The sequence below is a fragment of the Sturnira hondurensis genome, unplaced genomic scaffold (assembly GCF_014824575.4).
Source record: "Sturnira hondurensis isolate 20B ecotype Veracruz unplaced genomic scaffold, ASM1482457v3 Scaffold0011291, whole genome shotgun sequence".
NCBI classification, from domain to species: domain Eukaryota; kingdom Metazoa; phylum Chordata; class Mammalia; order Chiroptera; family Phyllostomidae; genus Sturnira; species Sturnira hondurensis.
The window spans coordinates 3,255,450-3,273,728 of record NW_028083922.1 but is presented as its reverse complement, the minus strand read 5'-3'; positions in this window follow the sequence as shown (position 1 = coordinate 3,273,728).

Below are 18,279 nucleotides of genomic sequence, written 5' to 3'. Positions count from 1 at the left end.
TCCCTTCCTCTCTCCTTCCCTCCCTCTCTTCTTTCCTTCCTCCCTCGCTCCAACCCTTCCTTCCTTTTTTCTTTCCTTCTATACCTTCTTATATATAGACCATCACCAAGTCCTTCTAAATTTACCTCAACTCTACCTCTTCCTGGACCAATTAGTGCCTTTTTACTTTCTGAGGCTTCTCCTATTCTGCAATGGATAGGGTTTGAAAGCAAATTAAACATAAATCTAATGAAGTTTGAGCATCTAGCCCGTTCCTCTTCCAAGGCTCTGGGAGGGGTCTGACAATGTGCTCAAACTAAAATATGCTGTTATGTTTTTGCAGATTTCTATGTAAGACATTTTAAACACAATCAATCCAGTTTGCTCTCTTTTTCCACAGTGACTCCATAGCACTTTTCTTTAGGTTCAGTGGCACTTGAATAACTGTTAGCATTTATAAGGCCTGGGTAAGAGGAGCTTGAGTTGGGAAAACATTAGGTTGGGTTCACGGGACATATTTATGTGGCTAGTTAAATTATTGCTAACCATCCAGGACAAGAAATAGCTTCCAGGAATATTCTTTACCCTTACTGTACCAACTCACCCAGGTTGATCAAACGGAGCAGCTGACATGACTGTATCCTATAGCTCCAGAATCAGACCTACATGTACAATAGAGAACAGACCAGATTGGCAATGTACAGGCACAGAATCTAGTCTGAGGAATACTTCTTCTAGTCATCAAATATGCAAAAGTGTAAGTGTTGATCCCCAGTCAACATAAAAGCTATGTCAGCAATATGCCAAAAAAATACAGCAAATATTATTGTGCCCAACATGGAGTTTTCTCTCTTTTTTGGTAAGAATAATATAGAATGAAATGTCTTTAATTCCCATATTTTTAAGGCAAAATCTTGCCATACTGCTGCATGGAGAACCTCTTGTTTAGGGTATCTGAACATTATTGAATTACTTTATAATCTATCTAAATCATCTTATTCTAAAAAAAAAAAAGTTGCTCAGTTCTGAAGGAACTGGCATGCAAAATTTCTACCAGTGAAGAAGTACCCTGAGGAAATAAATATTCTGGTGATAAAAGTTATATAACTCTTAATTAGTCAGTATATATAATATAAAAGTAATTCGACAGTACATTTAAGTTGTTCAGTGTATCTGAGTTACTCTTCTATACACCTTAACTTAATATTCCTTTTCCTTAGAAGGGCCCTCTACCTTGCTAGAGTTAATTATCCACATTGTACAGGTAGGTGAGTTGAAGTGGATGTAGTTTAAATAACTTTTCCAAGGCCAGTTAGGTGGGTGTATTAATGGTCACAGTAGGGATTCAAGTCCAACTCTCTTAATTCTAAAATCATAAATATTTTTATTATGCCATGTTACTCTCATATATGATTAATTTTTCAAAATTATAAAAGTTTTTAAATCTAAAACCAAAAGGCAATACCATTTTGTGACCAAAGGATGCTATGATATAACAAAAGAACTTTGGTATTTTTTTTTACATTACTCTCACATAAAATGCTTTGTGTAAATTGAGATTAGTTATAGACATTATTAGTACCTACTAAAGTTCTTTTAAAATTTTGTTTCTTAAGACTTTGCTAATACATATTTGAAGAATTATGCTACTTAAGCCTTAGCGAATTTTATTAAATGCATTAATGGGAATCATTTTAAATTTGTTTGTAAATCTTTAAAATTATCAATGTGTGAAGGCAATCTGTTCTTTACACTTTACCCTTGAAAGGTGATATTAACCCTCTGAAAGCAGCTAAAAGGACCACAGTAATAAAAACAAAGAAGCGAAACCTTGGAAAAATCATTAAGATGGCACCCAACTGAAAAATAATGACAAAACATGACATGACAGATAATAAAAATTAAAAACCAAAATTAATCAAAATATGAAATAATCACCAATAATTAAAGTCCTTTACAAAAATTAAAGATAAAGACTCCTTTAGTGGTGAAAGCAGCCTTAAAAATATGACTACGATAGATTATAATACAACCTGCTGCTTCACAGCAGCCAATTCCCAAGTATTCATGTGAGAGGAATAGACAAACTGTTTCTTACATATCAAAAGCTAAATCTAAATAAAAGCAGACTAATAAATGACAGTGTGCTCTTCAATATATAAATTAAAAATTTTAATATTACTTCTTCTATAGACTACAGAAAAGTGCTCTAGGGAAAAAATCAAGAGGTGATTTTACCTTAGCATTAAATAGAAAAATCTTTGAAGTGGGAAGTATAAAATCTTTGAAGTGAAGGAAGGCCATAAAATGGTTCAGTAGTTTGACCTTTTTAGGGTTTTTTTATTCTTAGAAATATTTCACTGAAATAGTTAACAAGAATAGGATTTGAAATCATGAAGTTGACAATTCCTCTTTGGACAAAGTGAATACTAACTACTAACTGTATATGGAATACAACAGATGTAATTTTGAGTTGGAGGGAATAAATTTTTTCAAAAACAGAGCCCTCCAAAAAAAAAGAAAGAAAGAAAGAATCTTATACACAAAAGCATAAGAATAAAGAAAAAAATAGACTCAGAAGATAATGTGGCTTTTAACAATAGAATTTAGTTTAAATCATTACTTTGTTTTAATGCCAAGCTTTATTAGTAAAAAAGGAAAAATAAATAAACCCAATGGATATTGTTAATTCTCTCCTAACCCATGGACGCATTTATTAACCTTTAAGTCATTGCAGGAGTCCCTGCAAATATAATAAGTGAGATCACGTAGGAAGCATAACTTCTTCCAAAGATACAGAATATCTCCCAGGGTGAAATAAAGCTTAAATAAAAGCCTAAAGTTCTTTGAAGGAGCCACAATTAATAGCAGAATAAAGAAAACCTATGTATCAAAGAATTTAACAATGGTTGACATTACAGTAATCGTTAAAATGCTTTTTCATCAACTCTAATCCACTGGTAAAAATTTCTGCTTTCTGTGATATAAGATTAATATACTCTTATAAGGATCTTGATCTCAACATTCTCAAGCACGCCAGTCATGTGAGTGCTGGTCTCAACTTCTCTATCACCAACGGCCAAAATGAACGTGTCCCATCTCCAGGCAGGTTTGAATGTTACAGAAAAACTCGTCTTAGGCTGAAGTCGACTTTTTCAGACTCTAGGAGGAATAGCATCAAAGACACTTCGTGGAAAAAACGTGAAAGCACACATACTAGTAAGAAATGAACAGAAACTAGAAAGAATTTGTCTTTCTTCACCTGGAATTTTTTTTTAAAAGAATATAGAAAATAAACCCATGACTATTTTGTAACTGCCAATTTATTTAAATTTGTATTTCTATTTTTTAATACAGTGTTGTATGCAACTATTATTGAAAAAATAAATTCAGAAAGAAAATAGAAGATAAAAAGAGAGAAAGGATGGTCTTCACAGCACGATGTGTACTGCTGGTGTCGGCTTACCTGTGGCTGCTCTAAAACTGAGAAGGCACATTAAGTGAAATGATGAGTGTGGTTGTTAGTGTGGAAGTTAGGAATCGAATATAGCAGGGGGAGGCAAGAAAGACAGGAAGGTAATTACACTGAAACTGAAATTAGGTGCCTCTCAGGCCATTATAATATATTTTTTTCATTCCTAAAGGCACATGGACCTACAGATATTAAAAAGTTAGGTTGGAATGAGTGAATTTAAACTTTGACTAGAGTTACCACAAAGATAAAAGGCTTGGAATTAATTTAAAGTTCATCAAATGTTCATTTCTCCTAAGAACCTCACCTAACTACCTTAAGAACTCAATTTTGCATGCATTGCCTGAACAATAAATTATATGGTCTCTTTTGTTCTCTTTAACTTACTCAGAGGTCCCAGGACTTGCAAGAGGAAAAATATTACAGATTACCTCAAAATAATTATATCATATTCTACATTTGGTACTGATAAAAATCATTTAATTTCCACCCTTCCATAAACATGATATGACTACTTGTACTCAAAAGTATTATCACCTTCCTTCTCTTATGTGAACTAAATAACAGTCGTTCCACATCATTATTTTACCACTCATTTTCAGTATTTACCACTCATTTTGGTATGTTCATTTTTCTCCTCTATGCCCTTGTCAATGGATCAAAATATGTATAAAGTTCAAAAGAAGGCAAAACGATAGGCTTTGAAGACTTAGTCAGCGGATGCAGGGAGAGCCACTCTGTGGAGCCCTTGATGCTGTGTCCTTATTCATCCATCTTCAAGACCAATAATCAATTACCTGCAGACGTTGCTGACTCATGGTTACTTCTCAGGTCTTTTTAATTCATAGCACTTGTGTCAATCGTGCTCAATTTTATATTTGTGAAGCTATTGGGAGACTTCTTGTGTTTGGGAATTTCGTGTCATTCCCTGCCTACAGCATGTCCAATTATAATATTGTTCTGCAACTATGTTCACTGTGATGGCAATAGTAGATCTCTACTCTAAGACGTAATATAACCAAATAAATTCAGGTCTTTGGGACTACAGCCTTGAAGGACCTTTTGGGTCAGTAATAAATTTTTGGTCATTTTTCAACCACTAGAAACTTGGAACATGTTTTCAATATTTAGAGGTAATATGAGCAAAGAAAATATTTTGATGGGCGCTAAGACTCATCAAATAATAAAGACACAGGTTTATAACTTATGTTTTAAATTATACATTATAATTATGCATGTGGCAGAATATTTTTGTCAAAAAATTGTTCATTATTACAAAGAATTTCACAGTGCCTGATTGCCCACATTATGGAATATTTTCAATTCACCCAATTTTAAGTTAATTTTATAATAATATTACTTTGAATTTTCTTAAAACTAGAGAGTATAAAGTTTTTATGTTAGTGAATCTTAAAAAAATTATATGGACTTTGTTGATAGTTTTACCAACACTTGAGTTCTTGGAATATCCTGGAAGCAAGTAGACCAAGATGTCTCTTATTAAAAAGGAAACTTGGAGCTCTGGCTGGTGTAGCTCAGCGGATTGAGCACGGGCCTGCGCACCACATGATCACGGTTCGATTCCCAGTCAGGGCACATGCCTGGGTTGCAGGCCAGTTCCTAATTCTTGGCAGGGGACACATGAGAGGCAACCATACATTGATATTTCTCTCTCTCTCTCCCCTTCCCTTCCCCTCTATGATAAATAAATAAAATCTTAAAAAAAAAAAAACTTGGAGCAGGAGAAGTAGTTAATAGGAAAGGAATAGCTGACTACTCACAGTGTAATGAAATGCCTCAAGATGCAAAGCAAAATTGCACGTAGCTGTCTAATCCTGACTTACTACCACATATGCTCTTGAGTTTTCACAGTTTTTCTCATGAGTTGTGACAAGATGACAACAAAACTACTGCTTTAATTACACGAAGATTGGAAGGTGTGTAACAGCCCCTTCAAGATGACTGAAGAAACTTCACATGGAATGCAAACCTCAAGACTAGCATTTAAATATACTGATAAAAACGTTAGTTACACAATGACTATGATCTTGATACATGTATTTATTCTTTGATATATGCTACTATTTACATTTTGATCCAAAAGCTAAAAATACTTCTTTAGCAAAATATACATATATTTTTTGAAAAGTAGTTACAACCGTCTTCAGAAATCTTTTACCTACAAAATTTTTTGAACATTGAAATCATAGATGAGATGAACTGATGAATGTTTAATAATGTATTCTTTTTATCTAGTGACATTATTTTTGCTTATTTGTTAGTCCAGAACTCACATATAAGAAAAGGTCTTCCCAAGCCATTTTGCAGCTTACCACTCAGTGCCCTGAGGATTTGAAGGTGAAATTCCTGATGTAAGAGGGGAGGAAGAAACAAATATACAATAACACTTTTCACATGTAATGACAGCTCTTTGATTTTCGGGATCTTTTAGCCTTGACTGTCCCATACTTTCCATCTCCATTGGTGGCTGGATGTGGAGCAGCTAAGAAACCTTAGGACATTTCTCTTTGCCTTACCTGCCTTTGGGTCTCTTCAGTTCACTGTTGAGTGGCAGTTTAGGCATCTGTCATTCATTTTTCACAGACCTGTGCCTCAAGGGGTTGTACTTCTGTGCTGACAAACTGAGACTGGCTGGCTTCCAGCCCTTCTTTTCAGTGATCCTGCCTTGCCAGTTAGTGTAAAGTGTTGCCTATGCCTGGGCCAGTTACTTCAAGAGCAAGATTCTAATGAAGGCCTTCTAGGACCAAGAATGCTGTATAGGGACCAACCATCCTTGTCCTGTGACCACTATATTGTTCCTGAGGGTTAAATGCATGTCAAAGGAGAGTGGATCATTAGTGTATTCTGGGTTATCAAATAACAGTGGGTTTCATGTCTAACTCTTCATATTACTAAAAAAGTAAGATGTGGCTTCCTGAGTGGTCCAAGAATAACCAACATTACTACTGTATTGGTAGTCAATTTAGATAAAAATAATTCAATTTATATTACTTATTTTTTAAGATATAGGTTTGAAATCAAAATGAAAACTAAGGAGTTGATGCTTATATTTGTCGTTTAAAATTTAAAACCTAATAACAAATTTAGCAGACTGTCCCAGTGATTTAACTGACCAGTTACAGTAGAGCTTAACACCTAGATCTCGTAATAGAGAATCTCGTCCAGCTCCTGTCAGCAGACAAGCTGAGAACTTCTACCCCATTTAATAAGAGTAAGAAGCTAGACAAGCTAGAAATGCAGCCTATATTCCACGTGCTTTATCCTAATACCAGTCGACATGGAGATTTGGGAGGAAATTTTTAAAATTAATGAAGTTTAAAATTAGACTGTATATTTGTGCCCAAACTAGATTGATTATTTTATTATTTGGGCAATCATTAAAAAAATTTTAATAGTGGGTTAATTTAGTAGGTTGGCTTTTTACTTATATAAACCACGTCTAATTTTGACAGCAGCATGGCCATTTTACCCATAAGGTTAAATGACCAGTCCAAAGTCACATGGCTAAAAATTAGCTAAGCTGAAATTCAAGGTCCTGTCTGTTAGGTTTCATTGTTTACATTATTTTCCCCACACAAGACAACCATTACCAAAGCAGCACTGCTATGCCCCAGGGTTTGACAGAGATCGCGTGGATCGCTTTAGGGTTTCCCCACCCGTTTATAGGATAGCAGGAGTCTGTGGGTGATTCTCCCAGAAACACGGCTCACCTCTAGTAACATAATGGAGCTTATCCACTGCTCCCTTTTTTTATGTGCTTCTTTCTCAGGAGACGTCTCCGTGCTTTTTAAATTCCGTAAGCCTCGTTCACTGGTGAGTTTCTTGAGAGCAGAGCCTGTCTTTGTTTGCTCTATTTCTAGTATCTGGTATAGTATCTAACACATCAGAGGTACTTCATCAAGCACATTTTGAACTTGTGAATTGAATTGAATTCAAGCATAACTCATGGACACAAGATAAAGTAGTATAAAGTGTATTGGTCAGAAAGATCACTGAAGTATAGATTCAGTGCCAGCTTAAACACTATCTTGAACAGGTTAATTAAGCTTCCTGATTCTATCACCTTTATAATATAGAAATAACTATTCTCTTATAGGGTAGTTGTAAAGACCAAATGTTAAAATTTCAGTGCTTTTTCTAAGGGAATTTTTTAAGGTCCAAAGTAGAAAAAAATAAGGGAGCTATGTAACACAAGAATGTCTTTAGAAAATTGACCTCAGGCAAGTTCATCTTCTCCACTAATTGGTTCATTTTCTCCCAATGCTGATAATTTTCATCAACCACTGCCCACAAGTATATCTATCCATTCAGCTCCCACAAGCATCCAAGTTTTAATATTTCTACCTCTTAACATCTATCTTAAATTGGTCTCCTCCTCTCCATCCCCTCTGGCTTGTCTGTATTCTAGTTCCCATCACCTCCTATAATTAATTATCTCCTGTTCATTTATCACAGTTTCCTGAGCTTCCTAGTTTTAGCTGGGCTTTCAAAACTAACAAAAGAAAACAAAAACCCACAAACTTCCTACCGTCAAACGTTACTAGTACAGAGCACACAAATCTACTGCATTTTTTGGGATAGTAGTGACTCCAAAAGTTATCCCCTATATCGGTAGAATATTTTGAAAGGAAATTTTTTATTTTCTAATTTTATATTTGTCATAGGAAAAAATTCTTTCATTGAGCCACATACTCCACTTTTTAATTCAGAATGTATGATTACTGTATCCTCAGGCTGCCTTGTGTTCAGGAAAAGGGAAAGGAAGTTTCTTGCTCCTTTTCCCTCTTTCAGCTCAAAAATGAGTTATCCCCATCTCAGATCTCAGACTTCAAACTAATACTTTCGCTTGTATGGCTGAGGAACATGATACTTTAAATTTGCCTATGTGGGCCAGCCTTAAAACTACATAACGATTTATAATATTGATTCTTTGGGAAAGGGCATTTTGGTCCCACATGAACATCTAACAAATGAAATTTTATAACACAACCCATTTGTAAGTAGGAGGCTACCTTTATTAGAAAGAAAATAGTACATTGAAAATTCTTATCCCTATCTTTGGCATTGCTAGAAGTATAGAGTTGTGTACTAATTGTTTAAGTGATAAGCAGAAAAGGAATACTTTATTTAAAGCAAAATTTTTGAATCATTTTGTTTGATTTTTGTTTCAGCTGTCTGCCTAATAAAATTCTGGGAATCTTTTTTTTTTTTTTTGCTCTCAGTTTTTTTTCCCTTTCTTTCACCAACACTCATTCTAGGCCTGAGAATATTATTTACTTTTCAGTAGGCTCTTGTGGTGATAAAGCATTACTCATTTCTCTGCTTTATTTCCGTGAGACACAGAGCAAACATGCAGTAAGTGATGGCCCTGTTCAAACGCCACTGTGTAAAACAAGTGAGCAAGACTTGGGGTCCCTGTCTCATCCTGGAGGAGCAAAATGATCTCAGGAACAGCACGAGACAATAAATTTAATAAAGGTATTTGTATCTCCTGAAAATTTTTACCATAATTCCTTCAAAATATTTTAGAAAAGTGTGTTCTGTTTTATGGTAACACCTTCAATCTGGAAGTCCTTTCTCAATGATTCTAATGAGACAGGGAGATTACTGATGTACACAAATATGTCTGATTATGAAATTATATAGGATCTCTTTTGTTCTGTTGTTTGGTTTCCCTTTTTATTTTAAAATTACATTAATGAATCAAATGTTGCTGAGAATTTACTTGCAATTTTGACCAAATGCTTCTCATGAGGAAAATTATTTTCTTCACTATTGCAAATACAAAGCATATTAGGTTTTTTCTCTAGATGAGGAAAACTAGAGAATTCTTGCTCTGATAGCATAAAGCAAGCTGATGAAGTCAAACAGGTATTATAATCCTTATGAGACAGCTGTCTTTTTTCACTTTTGAAGCATTCCTTTCAAAATCCGGATCTCATAGTTGCACCATGATCCATCATCATAGCTTAGCTATTTGCAAGTCCTCAGCAGGTCACCATAATTTACACTTACTAACCATGTAAACACATATGAGCCTCCTAATTACTGTGAATAGTCTAGAGTCTTCTCTCTTTATTTAAATAATAAAATGTAGGTTAATAAAAGAGCACGTCCCATTTGTTATATTGACTAAATATATTTACATGTCACTTTTCAATCTGTTACAACTTTGAATACAGCCCACTTTAAAGGGTTTACATTTAAAATATAGTATCCATTCTCCTATTTTAATAAACATTCTTTAAGTTGAAAATACGAGAAACATACCACCAGATTCAGTTATTAGAATTTACTTAGTGTTCCTGAAGGATTAATATAACAGACAAGCTCTGATAAAAGACTGCCTGGGTTCAAGTCAGAGCTCTCCCACAGATGGGCTGCGGGGCAGTGAACAGGATACTGACCTCTTTATAAACCTCTGGTGTTTCTGACCTTCAAAATGGAGACGAAAACTGTCCCAGCACCACATGGCTCTTGAGATGATTGACATGCTCAGAAGGGCTCAGCACCTTGCATGTGGGAATAGGCACTAATACTATCTTAAATTAGTAATGTGAATTTTGGGGTCTTTTGGCATCATATTTGATAGTTTTTCCTAAAATAAAACTAAATGTTATTATTAACATATTTTTATTTGTGGTCAAAGAAGTCACAATTTTATCTCTTGACTCTGAGATGATGACAGGAAATTCTATATTCTGCTTTTCACTTTGAGCAACTCAATTTTTAATCAGTTGATATTTGAAATATGTGAACTTTTCTAATCTGAAGTTAATTTTTGCCAATTATATCCATAATTTTGTTGTACTATTCATAAGCAAATAAATACAGGATATAGACCAAAAGACAAATATAGAAGAAAAGAATGTTGTACAGTATAGTTCATCTCATCTGTCCAATTTAAACTGTTTAATAATGTTAATCAAAAGAAATTAAACTGAATCCTTGAGTCACACCCTAAATCACGATACAATAAATTTTATAGAAGATTGTGAGAATACACATTTTTCCAGACTCCTGATTTTCTTCTGTTCTTTTATGGGAATAAAATCTACTACTGAGGTTGGCTGTCCCCAAACTAACTCAGCGATGGAGAGTCTCACATTCCTGAGTTGAGCAATCTGGAGACATATGGGGAACGTGTGCGCTGGTCAGCAATCAGCAGTGCTTGATTCCGTTGCAGAATATCAATTAATTGAGAGAATAAGCTAATGGTCTTTTCACTAGAGAAATGACTGGAATATTATGTCTCCCTTAGCCTACCCAGTGACAGCTGACTTGTGCCCATAAACTTTGGTGCGTGGACCTATTACTTCGTCTTCTTCAATGTGCTTTATTTTTATTAATGTACCCAAGCTGTGATTTTGCCATAATTTTTCCCATGGGTATTCATATTTGGAGTGATCTAATATGCACACTGATATTGGCACACTCTGTAACACAAAATCACCATACACAATTTACTAAAGCAGTGTGGCTGTGCTCTAAAGATGATTCTATTGTTAAGTGACTTTAAGTGCTGAGCATGGCTTTGTTGATGATAGGAAAAAACACCTACTCTTTCAAATGTCTGGACTGTGTGTAAAAAGATAGAATGAGATGCAAGAAAGAACACAAGAGGAAAGGAGTGTGCTCACAGAGGGCTTATTCCTGTTTACATTTTCATCCCGTGTCTACTGGATTGATCCCCTACTCCTTGTCAGCTCACCAGGCTGACAGCAATTCTAGCAGAGAGACACAGGGTAAAAGGGACTTTGATTCATCCCCTCCCCCTAAGTCCCTGCCTGTCATTGTCTGCTCCTGAGTAAGCAAAGTGAATATGGTCAGAGAGGTCTGAGGCTTCTGGAGCTGTGTTTTCCAATCTCAGGGGCAGCCACCTCCTCATCAACAAATCCATGCGAGCATTCTATACATTATGCCGCTTTTCACTCACGAGTTTCGTTCTTCACCACAGAGCACTTAGTCCAAATAAGACAATTCACCATGGAATTGTGTGTATGTGTGTGTGTAGCTAGATTGAGTGATAGATGGAAATTTTAGAGGGGTTTTTTAAAGCCCTCCTTCCTATTTTTAAAAATGTGGAAATTTCCCCCTCCCCCTTAGTTCTTCCAAAAACTGCTCTGTGATGTGATCACAAATACTCATGTGCATAAATTCCCATTATCATAATAGGAGCACGGCAGAGAGGCTTCCTCTGGAAATAAATTACTCTGTAGCATATATTAGGGGGACTAAACCCAAACAAGCGAAATGGCGTGCTCTTCCACCCTGTAAGTCAAGCAGTTGAAGATACAAAACCAATTGCCTTTCTCATTTTATATGTATTTCGTTTTCTGGTTTTATTTTTACCTTATCTGCTTCATCTATTCTCTCTAGTTTTTTAAAAGATGAAAGACATTTCAGTTATTAATTTTCTTAGTTTCCTTCAGTTGTCTTAATCATTCTGTTAGCTGCCCCTCTCTTTTCAACCCATTGTAATCCATGTCAATATCCATGGCTGACTTCAAACAGATGAATATGTATGTTCTCAAAGGGAGCAGAGGTGCCCACCAGGGCCGATTTATGTTGCTGGCAGTCCAAAGGCAGAGAAGGCTGGAAGTGGGAGGTTTGGGTCCTGCTACTGCATCGTCTTAAGTTGGTCACCCACTTTGCTTTCTCCTCATTTCTAAAACAGAGATGAATAAACCGCTCTCCTATCAATTTGCCAAGAAGGGTGTTCAGGCACATAAAATTACCTACAGGAAAGAACGTTAAGGTTTCAGAAAGAAAACATGAATGAAATTCAAGGGGATTCCATGAAATAATCCCCATCCTAGAATTTCCGGTAAATGTTTGTTAGCAACTTTTGGATGCCTGTAGATTAGTTTTAAGCTACTGGGAGAGTGATTACAATGAACCTGTATTCAAAAGAGCTAGGGTTTCAATGCCTGCATCACAGCAGTGTTTTATCCTTAGGGACGAAGTTTACTGAGAATATTAAAATCACCTTTAAAATGACCCAGAGCAAGAACCTCTCTTGCTCCCTGTTGGTAACCACCACTGTCATTGATTCAAGGATAGACAGTCAGCTAATTAAGAATTACCTTTGATGACATGTGGATTAATTTAAAAATGCATACAATCTTACTCGATATATTTAAAATACTGAGCTTTGCGGGGTTTTCTTTTGAATCAATATGAGCTTGAGTTTGTGAGTGAAATGGATATATGAAAATATCTTTAAGTTAAGGTTGAAAACTGTTTAAGACTATGCTTGCCATAAAAGACATAAACCAGCCTACCTCCTTTGTGAATATATCAGACAAATGCTTTTCATGACTGTGTGCATTTTATCTTCTTGGGGGCCAGCTCCACTCAGCTTTTTACTGATTTATAAGAGAGACCCTCAGGTATAAGAGTTGATATTTGACCAAGTAAAGAGATTTATCAGAATTGTATTCACTTTTTTCAGTTGCCTGTGTTCCCTTTTTATGTATTTTTTCCACTCTTGTCTATCAAGAATCATAATTTTTACATCAATTCCAGCATTTACATTGCTTATGCCATTTTTATGTCTTGGCTGGCTGGAAACCCACACAGTGGACTTTTCAATGACACAGAAAAAAGCGAACTCCCTCAAGCCAAGCGGAAAAGGATTTAAAACTCAGTGTGCATCCCTGTTAGGGGTGAGAGAGCCTATTGCAGAAACAAAGAGTGAAGAGAAAATTCTATCCTTGGAAGCTTCACAATGACACAACCACAGCTTTTCATGTAATAGCTCAAATGTTCCCACTACAGCCATTAACAATGTAATGAAACAAATCACTTGCTATCTGTCACAATTATAATCGATGGAATCCAACTGGTCTTACCTAGGATAAAAAAAAAAACACATCTCAAAGTGGATCCATTTTAGAAAATAGCAAAGTTTGGGGAGTAGGGAAGGGATGACATGTATTTCCCATAAACAATTTAGGCAGGCATTTGATCTATCTAAACCAATAGATTACTGTCTTGATATATCTTTCCCCTGCAATTTTCCCTTTTATTTTATTAGGCCTAGTGGAGGATTTCTGGCTGCCCATGTGAATGAGAGAACTAGTCGAGGACCACACAGAAAGTACTATAAAGAAAAATATAGCAAAACAGCATTAGCATTCCTTGTTCTTCATTTTCCTGTTTGTGTTTCTCTTTTCCTATCACCTTCAGAAGTCTCTAGAAATAGTAATAGAGATAAGAGTCACTACAGTATTTAAGTTGTAATAATGATCTATATTGAGAGTAGATAACACAACATATTAAACAAGATAAGTGGCCAGGCACTTCATGATATATTTCGGAAGTCAGTTCAGTTCTAAAAATTATGTCCTTGAGTTTAAACATCTCTTCTTGAAAAGAGAAAAATAATGCAGAGGAAGCTGGATTTTAACTGATTCATGGGATAAAGTACAATAATAATTACAGCTATTACTGAATTTTTGTTATGCATCGAATAGGCACATGTGTATGATCTTAATTTATACTGCACTCTTGTGGTCTGAGTAGCTCATTTTTAACCTCATTGTATAAATGGGGAAACTGAGGTTTACAAAAGCCAAAGAGGTTTACATTGCTCTTTCTCAAGAGCAATGGGATATAGTAAATTGCCAGAACTGGAATTAGAAAATAAGAGTGACTTCCTCAGAGCCCAGGTCCTACTTATTGACCAAAGTTCCTCAAGTTTGAAAATTCTCTCATACTCAAATATATACATGTACATCATTTAGCCACATAATATTAGTTGTAGTAACAGTTCTTTTCAACACCACAAAAAGTAAAATAAATTAAAAAAAGCAAAAACTCACTGTCACTGTGTAGAGCAATGCACACCAATGTATTCATTAACACAGAGCAAACAGAAATCCTATAGGCAGTGTCTAGTTATAAGGTGATCAAGCAGATAATCCAGATTTGTATTTATAGTATCACTGAAATAACGATATGAAAACATAAGCTGAAAAATATTATATTGTAGTAAAGTGCAACCTTTGAGGATATGTTCTAAACCCTAGCTGGAGAAACTGTGTCCTCCATGACATGGAACGTAGAGGTTGCTCGGGGCTGAGCGCTATGGCTGCATTTGGGGAAGTAGGAGGTGAAAATGTGCTGATTTTTCTAAACATAGGCATGCTGTTTTCCTACGAGGCATACATTATGTAAAAACATTTCATCACTGACTCCTGAATTAAATAGCTGCCACCACAACCTTGGAAAAGTGGGTTTCTAGCCAAAGGGATATGAATGTATCCACAAAAATCTATGCCTGAAGGTGTCTTCCCTCTGTGTATCTCTTTTTGAAATAGCAGACATTCTGAGAAAGGCATGAATTTTGGAGATGGTTTGGCTGGTGCAGAAAGAACAAGAAAAAAATAAAATAAATGCTTGAGATGCAAATGAATTTAAATTACACTTGTGGTCAATGAGAAGCTGGTGGATGCGGGCAGTAGGAGAGGAGACTACATCTTACAGAGTTAGGTCAAAGATGTTATTTCAAAGCAACACACTGGCCTGATTGGAAAAGTAGGATGAAGCAAGGCATGAAGAGCTCTCAGAAGACAGGAAATAAGGCGTTTTTGTGTTCTCTAAAAAGTGAGCTCCTTGCTAAATGTGAGTCCTACTAAGCATTAATAGGATAAGAAAGTGGTTTTAAGGACCCAAAATGAGAAATGACTCAGCTCTGAATAGTGAATTGCTGCTAGGAAAGGCTGATACTGAGAACGTTTGGGGTACTCCAAAAATAATGATTAAATAATAACTAGACGGGTATAGTTAATTAGTTTCCTCTCAGGAGAGACGATGTTTTAGAAGTGATTAAAGAAAGTTTTGTGCTGGAAAAGGAAAAACTGAAAAGAATGATGACTATTCCATAGAGAAGACAGATTATTAATGCAATAAAGCTAAGGGTGGACACAAAGGACAATGTTGTTCTGAAATGTTGTTCTGCATCCCAGCCTGAGAATGAGGAAGGCATCTGCCTATAATGAAAAAGGTTCATCCCACTGAGTGAACATCGAAGCAAGAAAAAAGAGAGTTATTGTATTTCTCTTTCAGGACCAAACTATTAAATAAAGGACTCCTAATGCTTAATTTTATCTGTTAATTTGACTGGGCAAATGGACGTCCAGATAGCAGGTGAAACATTATGTCTAAGTATGTCTGCAAGGGTGTTTCTAGAAGATAGTAGTGTTTGAATCTGTAGGCTGAGTAAAGAACACCAAAGATCATCCTCGCCAATGAGGGAAGGCATCATCGCATTTATTGAGGGCCTAACTAGAACAAAAAGTCAGGGAAAGAGTGAATTTGCTCTCTTTGCTTTAGATGCCTTTTGGGCTTTCAGACCTGGCCAGAATTGACAGCATTGCTCCCCTTGGTTGTCAGGCCTCTGGACCTGGATGCAATATACCTCCAACTTTCCTGGGTTTCCACCTTGCACACAGAAGACCTTGGGACTCTTTGGCCTCCATAGTCATGTGAGACAATTTCTATAATAATTATCAACATCTATCTACATATATCCTATTGGTTCTGTGTCTCTAGAGAGAACCCTGACTAATACAGACTTCACGCCCAGCTTCTGTCCATATCATTATTTCCTTATGGTATTTTGCTTTCTAATTTGAGTCTATAAAAACTAGAAAGGGTTTACCAAGTTGAAGACAGAAATGACAGATTGTAGAGACACTTGAAAATGAAAGAAGTAAGCAAACATCAGGAACAAACAAACAAAATCATGGTTTTCACAGTATATAGGAGGACTAGTCAAAGAGTTGCACAACTCATTCTAAAAATGGAATATGGAAGTCAGGCCAATTTTCTTAAATCTCTAATTTTCCAATAACTCAGGTCAGGTGGGTATACATAAAATAAGAAAATAAAACAAGACAGAACAGTGGTTTATAGTCATGCTAAATCACCAATGTGTTTCAAATTTGAGCTCCCCAAATTGCATTGGCAACTACCTATTTTGTGCTCAAATCCATATTTGTAATCTTCTTTTATTATAACACATTTTTCACATTGATTTGTTTATATTTTAGTTATGCCCATTACACTGTGAGCTTTTTGAGGGCACTAACCATATCTTATTCATGTTTAGCCTGTCCTGGGAAATAGTTGGCTCAATAATTGTTTGTTGAAATTAATTGAATCAAATTAAAATGATAGCACAGGTTTAAAATATTAACTAATCCCAATTGGTTGCTCTATGTTACCCACAGGACTTAATTATGATTCTTATATAGCTTGCTATTCAGAGTGATCCACAGAACCAACAGCAATGGCATCACCTAGGAGCTTATTAGGAATGGAGACTCAATTCTTAGGCCCCAACCCAGGCCCACTGAATCAGAATCTGCATTTTAACAATATCCCCAGGTGGTTCATCTATACAGTTCAAGTTCAAGAAGCACTGATCCATCTCCCTTAGGTAATTTCATGTATCTGTTCTTCAGTAGGCATTTATTGTGCATCTACTATGTGCAAAGAATGGTTCAAGTCACTATGGATAGAATGAAAAATAAGAATTACAGATCTTAAAAGCCTTACAGTTCTAGCAGCAAAAACAAATTATAAAAGCTCTTTCACAATGAATTATTTAATTCGGACCCTAACAATTGCTCTATTGGACAAGTATAGAAACCATAAATGAGAGACAGATCTAGCCTGGAGAATAAAGGAAGTTTTACCTTAAAAAACTGATATTTGAACTAAAATCTGAAGAATGAATAAGACTTAACTAGGGCAAAGCCCAATGTGATGAAGAAGAGCTCCTAGGAGGGGAAAGAGTATGTGAGGATTCTGGGCAGAAAGAAGTGTGGCTATTTGGAGGAATGCAGAAGGAATTGGTAGTTACAAAATAGTTAGTGCTGGGACTTCGTTCAGCATAGGGAATACAGTTGGTAACACTGTAATACTGTGTATGGTGCCAAATATCAGGTAGGTACTTGAATTATTGTGGGGTCACTTAGCAAATTAGGTAATTGTCCAACCACTATGCTGTACACCTGAAACTAATATAAAATAACATTGAATGTCAACTGTAATTGAAAAATAAAAATGAAAAGACAGTGACTGTGACTGTAATTCAGAGAATGAAACGGAGACAAAAGAGGAGATTCAGCTGGGATGGCACACATTATTCAAGACCTTGTACTTAATGTTGTAGGGTTTTTTTAAGAATGTATTTAGTCCTGCCTGGTGTAGCTCAGTGGGCTGAGTGCTGGCCTATGAACCAAAGGGTTGCCAGCTCAATTACCAGTCCTGGCACAGGCCTGGGGTACAGACCAAGCTCCCCAGTGGGGAGCACGTGAGAGGAAATAACACATCGATGTTTCTCTCCCTCTCTTCTTCCCTTCCCCTCTCTCTAACAGTAAACCTTTTTTAAAATAGATTTTATGTATTTATTTTTAGAGAGAAGGGAAGGGAGAGAAAAAGAGAGGGAAAGAAATCAATGTGTGAGAGATATATGGATCAGTTGCCTCTCACATGCCCCCAGCTGGGGACCTGGCCTGTAACCTAGGCCTGTGCCCTAACCAGGGATCGAACTGGTGACCTTTCAGTTTCCAGAATGGAGCTCAATCCACTGAACCACACCAGCCAGAGCACATTGAAGATTTTGATTTTGATTTTCATTTTAAGCAATTGAACAGTGTTAAGTAGGGAATGATGTGATAAAAATAGTTTTTAAATTGTCTACAGTTTAGAACAAAGAAGAAATTCAAGGATGAATGCAAGGAAACCACTCTGGTCATCTATTGCTCCCTAACAAACTGCCTCCCAAATCTAGT